This window comes from Chionomys nivalis, chromosome 1 (assembly GCF_950005125.1).
Source record: "Chionomys nivalis chromosome 1, mChiNiv1.1, whole genome shotgun sequence".
Classification (NCBI taxonomy): Eukaryota; Metazoa; Chordata; class Mammalia; order Rodentia; family Cricetidae; genus Chionomys; species Chionomys nivalis.
In genome coordinates this window covers 139,438,352-139,448,576 of record NC_080086.1, presented here as the reverse complement: position 1 = coordinate 139,448,576, position 10,225 = coordinate 139,438,352, and the positions used below count along the sequence as shown (strand labels likewise).

The following is a 10,225-nucleotide window of genomic DNA, read 5'->3' as shown; positions in this document are numbered from 1 at the left end:
ACATAGAGTGTGCATTCTGTGTAGGATATGGCTAAGAGTGCATTTATCATGCTTAATATGGTGTATGTCCAGGAGAAATATTGAGGCTATATAGAAACTTGGGCCATGTCTAATGTGGAACTTCAAAAATTAAAGAGATGGGTTAATCAAGAATAAATATGCAAAACAGAATGATGATATAGACATACTGACCAGTGAAACAAAAGTTTGGTAAATACTCATTTTTTTTTCAGATATTTGAAATAGGTCTTCACAATTATCTGTATTGGGACCTGGATCCTTCTTGAGGAAGTCGTTCCCATCAACTTAGAGCATGAAATCCAATACGGACAAAGTGAACAGAACCACCATATATGGGCTGCTGATGCATGCTTCAGCATTGCCAGGGCATATATATCCTCTTTTAAATTTTCTGTTCTTAAGGTGAATACAATTTCTACATATGTCTTCATTTAGAATTGTCCTTAATTTCCAAGCTGGACTTGGAGTCCTGGCCAATATGTTTCTCCTTGTTTTCTATACTTTCATAATTCTAGGTCACAGACCTAAGCCCACAGACATAATATCCTATCAACTGAGCTTCATCCACATAGTGCTGCTCCTCACAGGAATGGATGTTTGACTTTGGGACATACGTGATGCACTAAATATTGAGAATGACTTCAAATGTAAGAAAAATTTTTACATAAGCAGGGTGATGAGAACCCTCTCCATCTGCATCACCTGCCTCCTGAGTGTGTTCCAGGCTGTCACCATCAGTCCCAGTTCCTCTTTCTTGGCAAAATTTAAATATAAACTAAAAAAGTACATGATTTATGTTTTATTATTTATTTGGTCTTTCAACTTGTCATTCACTAGTTACCAAATAATCTATTCTGTTGCTTTTACGAATGTGAGTGTGACCAAACAGATGAAGGTCACAAAATTCTGCTCACCCTTTCCTATGAACTACATCATCAGGGTACTGATTTTAACAATGACAATCTCCAGAGATGTATTTCTTGTAGGAATTATGCTGGCCACTAGTGCATACATGGTGATTATCTTGTTCAGACATCAAAGGCAACACAAGTATCTTCACAACCTGAGCCACATGAGAGCATCCCCTGAGAAAAGGACCACCCAGACCATCTTGCTGCTGGTGGTTTGCTTTGTGGTCATGTACTGGGTGGACTTCATCATCTCATTCACTGCAACCCAGTTATGGATATATGACCCAGTCAGCCTGTGTGTTCAGAAGTTTGTGATGAATGTCTATCCCACACTTACTCCTTTGGTACAAATCAGCTCTGATAACAGAATAATCAATATGCTGAAACACATACAGTCTGTGTGCCACCGTATTTTCAAAAAGAGATAATTTTTCTCATTTTTAATAAAATTATTTATTCATTCTTTTGTATTTATGAGTATTGAGTCAACATATATATATATATGTGTGTGTGTGTGTGTGTGTGTGTGTGTGTGTGTGAATTCCTGATGCTCACAAGGTCAGAAGAGGCCATTGTCCCTGACCCCGTGATCTAAATACAGACAAAAGTTTGTGAGGCTTCATTCTTGTGCAGACACAACTATTTTTTCCAAAAACTTATTCTTCTTAAACTCTGTAATAGTTCAAGTAGCAAAACAAGATTCTTAATAATTTAAAGAAAATTGTGGTATTACACATGGACATTCTTGTGACATTTTTGCTGCCAAGTGCTACTGATTTTTTTAACTTCACTGTATACAATAAGTTGAAATTTCCACAGGAGTTCTCTTAGTCTCTCCTCTTTATTTTATATTATAATATTCCCTGATGCTGAGGTTACTTAAAGAAAGTTTCTTGCTGATGCTGACATTTTACATTTTTCTTTTGAGGGGAATTTAATCTACTCTAAGCCACCAAAAATAGTTTAAATGTCCTATTGCAACTTTAATACTCTTTCCTAGCCGGGAGGTGGTGGCGCACGCCTTTAATCCCAGCACTTGGGAGGCAGAGGCAGGCGGATCTCTGTGAGTTCGAGACCAGCCTGGTCTACAAGAGCTAGTTCCAGGACAGGCTCCAAAACCACAGAGAAACCCTGTCTCGAAAAACCAAAAAAAAAAAAAAAAAAAAAACCTCTTTCCTAAGTCTAGTTTCTCTGAATCCACAAAAATACTGTGAATTTAAATTTTCCCTTTTTTACCACAGTTACTTATTAAATCTTATATAAAAATTTCCTGTGTCTGTGTATTTGTAATTCATCAATACTGACATATTATTAGTAAAACAAAATTATTTATATATGATGTACAGTGTGTTTTTGTGTACATGTGTGTTCATGTGTGTGTGCAGAGTTGAAAAATGTGTGTGCATGTGTACACCAAGGCAAGGAGACAATGTTTGCCATTTTTTTTTCAGAAGCTACTCACCTTGGTTTTGATAGTGTCTCCAGTGTCCCTTGGATTGCCAAATAGGACAAGATGATATCCCAGGTATTTTCCTGTCTCTGGCTCTCCAGCTCAGGATTACAAGTGTGCAACACCACACTCCACTTGGTTTTTTCTTTTATTGATAATAAAAAAACTACTTGTTTTATTCATCCAGTATATTCTCAATAGAATTTCTCCTTCCTGTCAGTTCCAGGAAAGCTGACCTTAGGCAGTGAAGGAAACCATAGAAAACAGAAAGCAGGTGAAGATGCCATTATATGAGGGGCCATATCACAGCCCCAGAAAGCAGCGGAACTTGGCAGCTTTGGTCACATGGTTCTGGCTTTAGATGAAGGTTAGAAGAAAGAGGTTATGGAATCTCCCTATGTGACTGAGAAAAGCTGCTGAGGCCAGGCACAAGTGTCACTGCATGGAGGCCTAGAGAAGCCATTGTGTGAAGCTGTGAAAGTCAAACCTGGATTTCCTCGGAGACCCCAGGCTGTTGGAGATCCCAGAGCCATGTGATACCTGCTGAGGAAAGCTGCTAACAGGGATTGGAACCAGACCAAGTGAGAGAAGTATTATGTGTTTTTGATCTTAGCCATTCCTACCATTCTGGTTTAACACAGGTTGCTCAGAGTCATTTTGATTTGCCTTTCCCAGATGATTAAGGATGTTGAGCCTTTCCTTAAATGTCTTTCGGCCTTTTGAGACCTTTGTGTTGACAATTCTCTCTTTAGATCTGTGCCCCATTTTTAATTGGATTATTTTTTATTTTGATGTCTCGCTTCTTGATTTCTTTTTTAATTTTTAATTAATTAATAAATCAATTTATTTATTTATTTATTTATTAAAGATTTCTGTCTCCTTCCCGCCACCACCTCCCATTTCCCTCCCCCTCCCCCAATCAAGTTCCCCTCCCTCATTAGCCCGAAGAGCAATCAGGGTACCCTGCCCTGTGGGAAGTCCAAGGACCACCCACCTCCATCCTGGTCTAGTAAGGTGAGCATCCAAACTGCCTAGGCTCCCACAAAGCCAGTACGTGCAGTAGGATCAAAAACCCATTGCCATTGTTCTTGAGTTCTCAGTAGTCCTCATTGTCCGCTATGTTCAGCAAGTCCGGTTTTATCCCATGCTTTTTCAGACCCAGGCCAGCTGGCCTTGGTGAGTTCCTGATAGAACATCCCCATTGTCTCAGTGTGTGGGTGCACCCCTAGGGGTCCTGAGTTTCTTGCTCGTGCTCTCTCTCCTTCTGCTTCTGATTTGGACTCAAGAAACTAGACCGTAAAAGGCTAATTAACCCAATTAGAAAATGGGCCACCGAGGAGTCCCTGTGTAGGTGCTGAGAAGCTCCATCTGGATGGGTGAGTGTGTGCTATCCTGGGGCTGACAGTCCCGGTAGAGAGCACAAACGCCCCTCCCCCAGCTACTGCTGCAGCTCTGCCTGCGCCCTACTTCCCTTGGTCCCTGGCTCATTGGGGCTACCAGGAGTCTCTGTGTAGGTGCTGAGAAGTTCCATCTGGACGGGTGAGTGTGTGCTATCCTGGGCTGGACTGTCCCGGTAGAGAGCACAAACGCCCCTCCCCCAGCTCCTGCTGCAGGGCTTTCTTACCTACACACGCGCCCGCACCCCCACCCCCAAGCCAGCCTTGTCTGCAAGGTCCTTAGCTGTGGAACAGCTTACTGCCCCTTCACTAAGGCTACCAACCCAGAGCAGTGAGTGCCTGACTAGAGGGCAGACCTCAAGGTCCCCGCCAGGGAACGCGGGCCCCTGCTGCTGGGGCTGCAGTGTCTGCTGCACTCTCCTGGACCCGCTCTGCCTGCCCCCTACTTCCCTTGGTTCCTGGCTCATTGGGGCTACCAGGAGTCCCTGTGTAGGTGCTGAGAAGTTCCATCTGGACGGGTGAGTGTGTGCTGTCCTGGGGCGGACTGTCCCGGTAGAGAGCACAAACCCCCCTACACTAAGGCTACCCAACCAGAGCAGTGAGTGCCTGCCTAGCAGGCAGGCCTCAGCAACCCCCCCGAAAGGGAGCACAGGCACCTCCAGCTTGTACTGCAGTGTCGCCTGTGTTCTACTCGACCCCGCCCTACCCCCTGCATTTGCCCTTCTTTCCGCGGGTCATTGGAATACCAGGCATCCCTGTTTTGGTGTTGAGGAGTTCATCTGGTAGTGAACGGTTCCTGCCCCTACACTGAGGAGATACACCCAGAGAGTTAGTCATAGCAAAGACTGGTCCAAGACACCAGGCCTCTCCTGGCTCCATTTGAAGGAAGAGATGGGGAGGCACCAATGCAAGAATTTCCCCAACAACTTGAAAGGCAACGTGACATCAGCAGAATCCAGGAATCCCGAAATAAAAAGTGTACACCCTAATCCAGAAGAATTAGAAGAATTCGACTCAAAAGTGAATTATATGAAAATAATAGAGGACCTTAAACAGGAGGTGAAAAACTGCCATAATCAATTAGAGATTACAAACAAAAAGGTAGAGGAAATGAATAAATCTCTCAAAGATACCCAAGAAAACCAAGAGAAACAAGAAAAAGTAATCAAACAGGTAAGGGAAATGGTTCAAGACTTGAAGAACGAAGTGGAAGTAATAAAGAAAACACAAACCGAGGGAAGGACGGAGATGGAAAATTTGGATAAACGAACTGGAACTACAGAGACAAGTACCACCAACAGATTACAAGAGATAGAGGAAAGAATCTCAGACACTGAAGATACCATAGAGAAAATAAACACTCTGATCAAAGAAAACAGCATAACCAACAAATTCTCAACACAAAACATTCAGGAAATCTGGGACACAATAAAAAGACCAAACCTAAGAATAATAGTGATAGAAGAAGGAGAAGAAGTACAGCTCAATGGTCCAGAAAATATATTTAATAAAATTATAGAAGAAAACTTTCCCAACCTTAAGAAAGATATTCCTTTGAAGGTCCAAGAAGCATACAGAACACTGAATCCACTGGATCAAAAAAAACCATCTCCTCGTCATATAATAATCAAAACACAACATACAGAATAAAGAAAGAGTATAAAGAGCTGCAAAGGAAAAAGGTCAAGTTACCTATAAAAGTAAACCTATCAGACTTACACCTGATTTCTCTATGGAAACCATGAAAGCCAGAAGGTCCTGGAAAGATGTACTGCAGAAACTAAGAGACCATGGATGCAAGCCCAGATTACTATACCCAGCCAAGCTTTCGTTCACTATAAATGGAGAAAACAAAATTTTCCAGGATAAAAACAAATTTAAACAATACGTAGCCACAAATCCAGCCTTACAGAAAGTAATAGAAGGAAAATCACAAACCAAGGAATCCAACAATGCCCACAATAACTCAGACATCTAATGACCCTTCACCAGCACAACTTGAAGAAGGGAAACACACAAACTCTACTACCAAAAGAAAGAAAGAAAGAAAGAAAGAAAGGAAAAATGACCGGAGTTAACAACCACTGGTCATTAATATCACTTAATATCAATGGACTCAACTCACCTATAAAGAGGCACAGGCTAAGAGATTGGATACGAAAACAGGATCCAACATTCTGCTGCTTACAAGAAACACACCTCAACCACAAAGACAGACATCTACTCAGAGTAAAGGGCTGGGAAAAGGATTATCAAGCAAACAGACCTAAGAAACAAGCAGGTGTGGCCATACTAATTTCTAAGAAAGTTGACTTCAAACTAAAATCAATCAAAAGAGATGGAGAGGGACATTTTTTACTCATAACAGGAACAATTCACCAGGATGAAGTCTCAATCCTGAATATATATGCTCCTAATATAAAAGCACCCACTTATGTAAAAGAAACGTTACTAAAACTCAAGGCAGTCATCAAAGCACACACACTAATAGTAGGAGATTTCAACACTCCTTTCTCACCAATGGACAGGTCAATCAGACAGAAACCTAACAGAGAAATAAGAGGATTAAGGGAGGTAATGAATCAAATGGACTTAACAGACATCTATAGAACATTCCACTCAAATAAGAAAGAATATACCTTCTTCTCTGCAGCTCATGGAACCTTCTCGAAAATAGACCACATACTCGGTAACAAAGCAAACTTACACAGCTACAAAAAAATATTGGTAACCACCTGTGTCTTATCAGATCACCATGGATTAAAGTTAGAATTCAACAACAATGCTATCCCCAGAAAGCCTATGAACTCATGGAAACTGGACAGTCAACTACTGAACCACACCTGGATCAAGGAAGAAATAAAGAAAGAAATTAAAGTCTTTCTTGAATTCAATGAAAACGAAGACTCAACATACTCCAACCTATGGGACACTATGAAAGCAGTGCTAAGAGGAAAGTTCATAGCATTAAGTGCCCACTTAAAGAAAACAGAGAAAGCACACATTGGAGACTTAATAGCCCACCTGAAAGCTTTAGAAAAAAAAGAAGCAGACTCACCTAGGAGAAGTAGAAGACTGGAAATAATCAAATTGAGGGCTGAAATCAACAAAATAGAAACACAGAAAACAATCCAAAGAATCAATGAAACAAAAAGCTGGTTCTTGGAGAAAATCAATAAGATTGATAAACCCCTATCCAAACTAATCAAACGGTGGAGAGAATACGCAAATTAACAAAATCAGAAACGAAAAGGGAGACACAACCACAGACACAGAGGAAATTCAGAGAATCAGTATATCTTACTACAAATACCTGTATGCCACAAAATTGGAAAATGTAAAAGAAATGGACACTTTTTTAGATAAGTACCACATACCAAAGTTAAACCAGGACCAGGTGAACAATCTAAATAGACCTGTTAGTCGCGAAGAATTAGAAGTTGTTATAAAAAACCTCCCCACCAAAAAAAGCCCAGGTCCAGACGGCTTCAATGCAGAATTCTTCCAGAACTTCGAAGAAGACCTAATACCTATACTCCTTAATGTATTTCACAATATAGAAATAGAGAAGTCATTGCCAAATTCCTTTTATGAAGCTACAGTTACTCTGATACCAAAACCACACAAAGACACAACCAAGAAAGAGAACTACAGGCCAATCTCACTCATGAACATCAACGCAAAAATACTCAATAAAATACTGGCAAACTGAATCCAAGAACACATTAGAAAATTGTCGATTATGATGAAGTAGGCTTCATCCGAGAGATGCAGGGCTGGTTCAACATACGAAAATGTATCAATGTAATCCATCATATAAATAAACTGAAAATAAAAAACCATATGATCATTTCATTAGATGCTGAAAAAGCATTTGACAAAATTCAACATCCCTTTATGATAAAGGTCTTAGAGAGATTAGGAATACAAGGGTTGTACCTAAGTATAATCAAAGCTATTTATAGCAAGCTGTCAGCTAACATCAAATTAAATGGAGAGAAACTCAAAGCTATTCCACTAAAATCAGGAACGTGACAAGGTTGTCCACTCTCTCCATACCTCTTTAATATAGTGCTTGAAATTCTAGCAATAGCAATAAGACAACATAAAGGGATCAAAGGGATTCAAATTGGAAAGGAAGAAGTTAAACTTTCATTATTTGTAGATGATATGATAGTGTACATAAGCGACCCCAAAAACTCCAGCAAAGAACTCTTTCAGCTGATAAACAACTTTAGTAGCGTTGTAGGATACAAGATCAATTCCAAAAAAATCAGTTGCCCTCCTATACACAAAGGATAAGGAAGCAGAGATGGAAATCAGAGAAGCATCACCCTTCATGATAGCCACAAATAGCATAAAATATCTTGGGGTAACTCTAACCAAGGAAGTGAAAGATCATTTTGACAAGAACTTTAAGTCTATGAAGAAAGAAATGGAGGAGGATACCAGAAAATGGAAGGATCTCCCTTGCTCTTGGATTGGGAGGATCAACATAGTAAAAATGGCAATTCTACCAAGGGCAATTTATAGATTTAATGCAATCCCCATTAAAATCCCATCAAAATTCTTCACAGAACTTGAGAGGACAATAATCAACTTTATATGGAGAAACAAAAAACCCAGGATAGCCAAAACATTCTTATATAATAAAGGATCATCTGGAGGCATTAACATCCCTGACCTCAAACTATATTACAGGGCCTCAGTATTGAAAACAGCTTGGTATTGGCATAAAAACAGAGAAGTCGATCAATGGAACCCAGTAGAAGACCCTGATTTTAACCCACAAACATATGAACACCTGATTTTTGATAAAGGAGCTAAAAGTATTCAATGGAAAAAAGAGAGCATCTTCAACAAATGGTGCTGGCAGAACTGGTTGGCAACCTGTAGAAGAATGAAAATAGATCCATATCTATCGCCATGCACAAAACTCAAGTCCAAATGGATTAAAGACCTCAATATCAGTCTGAACACACTGAACCTGATAGAAGAAAAAGTGGGATGTACTCTACAACATATGGGTACAAGAGATCACTTCCTACGTTTATCCCCAGCAGCACAGACATTAAGGACAACATTGAATAAATGGGACCTCCTGAAACTGAGTAGCTTCTGTAAAGCAAAGGACACTGTCACTAAGACAAAAAGGCAACCCACTGACTGGGAGATCTTCACCAACCCTGCAACAGACAAAGGTCTGATCTCCAAAATATATAAAGAACTCAAGAAACTAGACTTTAAAATGCTAATTAACCCAATAAAAAAATGGGGCACTGAACTGAACAGAGAATTCTCAACAGAAGAAATTCAAATGGCCAAAAGACACTTAAGGTCATGCTCAACCTCCTTAGCGATAAGGGAAATGCAAATTAAAACAACTTTGAGATACCATCTTACACTTGTCAGAATGGCTAAAATCAAAAACACCAATGATAGCCTTTGCTGGAGAGGTTGTGGAGAAAGGGGCACACTCATTCATTGCTGGTGGGAATGCAAACTTGTGCAACCACTTTGGAAATCAGTGTGGCGATTTCTCAGGAAATTCGGGATCAACCTACCCCAAGATCCAGTAATACCACTCTTGGGAATATACCCAAGAGATGCCCCATCAAATGACAAAAGTATCTGTTCAACTATGTTCATAGCAGCATTTTTTGTAATAGCCAAAACCTGGAAACAACCTAGATGTCCTTCAATGGAGGAATGGATGAAGAAAGTGTGGAATATATACATATTAGAGTACTACTCAGCGGTTAAAAACAATGACTTCTCGAATTTTGCGTGCAAATGGATGGAAATAGAAAACACTATCCTGAGTGAGGTATCCCAGACCCAAAAAGAGGAACATGGGATGTACTCACTCATAATCGGTTTCTAGCCATAAATAAAGGACATTGAGCATATAATTTGTGATCCTAGAGAAGCTAAATAAGAAAGTGAACCCAAAGAAAATCGTATAGTCATCCGCCTGGAGAGGGGAAGTAGACAAGATTGCAGGGCAAAAACTGGGAACTTGCGGGTGAGGTGACATGGGGCAAAGGGGAAATGGGATGAGAAACATGAGAAGGGGAGGATGGGAGGAGCTCGGGGGATTGGGATGGTTGGGATATAGGAAGGGTGGATACGGGAGCAGCGAAGTATATATCCTAACTAAGGGAGCCATCTTAGGGTTGGCAAGAGACTTGACTCTAGAGGGGTTCGCAGGTGTCCAGGGAGATGTCCCCAGCTGGTACCTTGGGCAACTGAGGAGAGGGAACCTGAAATGACCCTATCCTATACTGATTAACATCTTACATATCACCTTAGAACCTTCATCTGGCGATGGATCGAGGTAGAGAGAGAGACTCAGTTTGGAGCAACGGTCTGAGCTCTTAAGGTCCAAATGAGGAGCAGAAGGAGGGAGAACGTGAGCAAGGAAATCAGGACCACGAGGGATGCAC

At 40.7% G+C, this 10,225-nt stretch overlaps 1 pseudogene; it reads left to right on the top strand.

Moving 5' to 3' along the window:
- The first annotated feature begins 418 nt into the window (after positions 1-418).
- On the top strand, positions 419-1,360 carry LOC130870729 (vomeronasal type-1 receptor 90-like; annotated as a pseudogene).
- Positions 1,361-10,225: the final 8,865 nt, after the last annotated feature.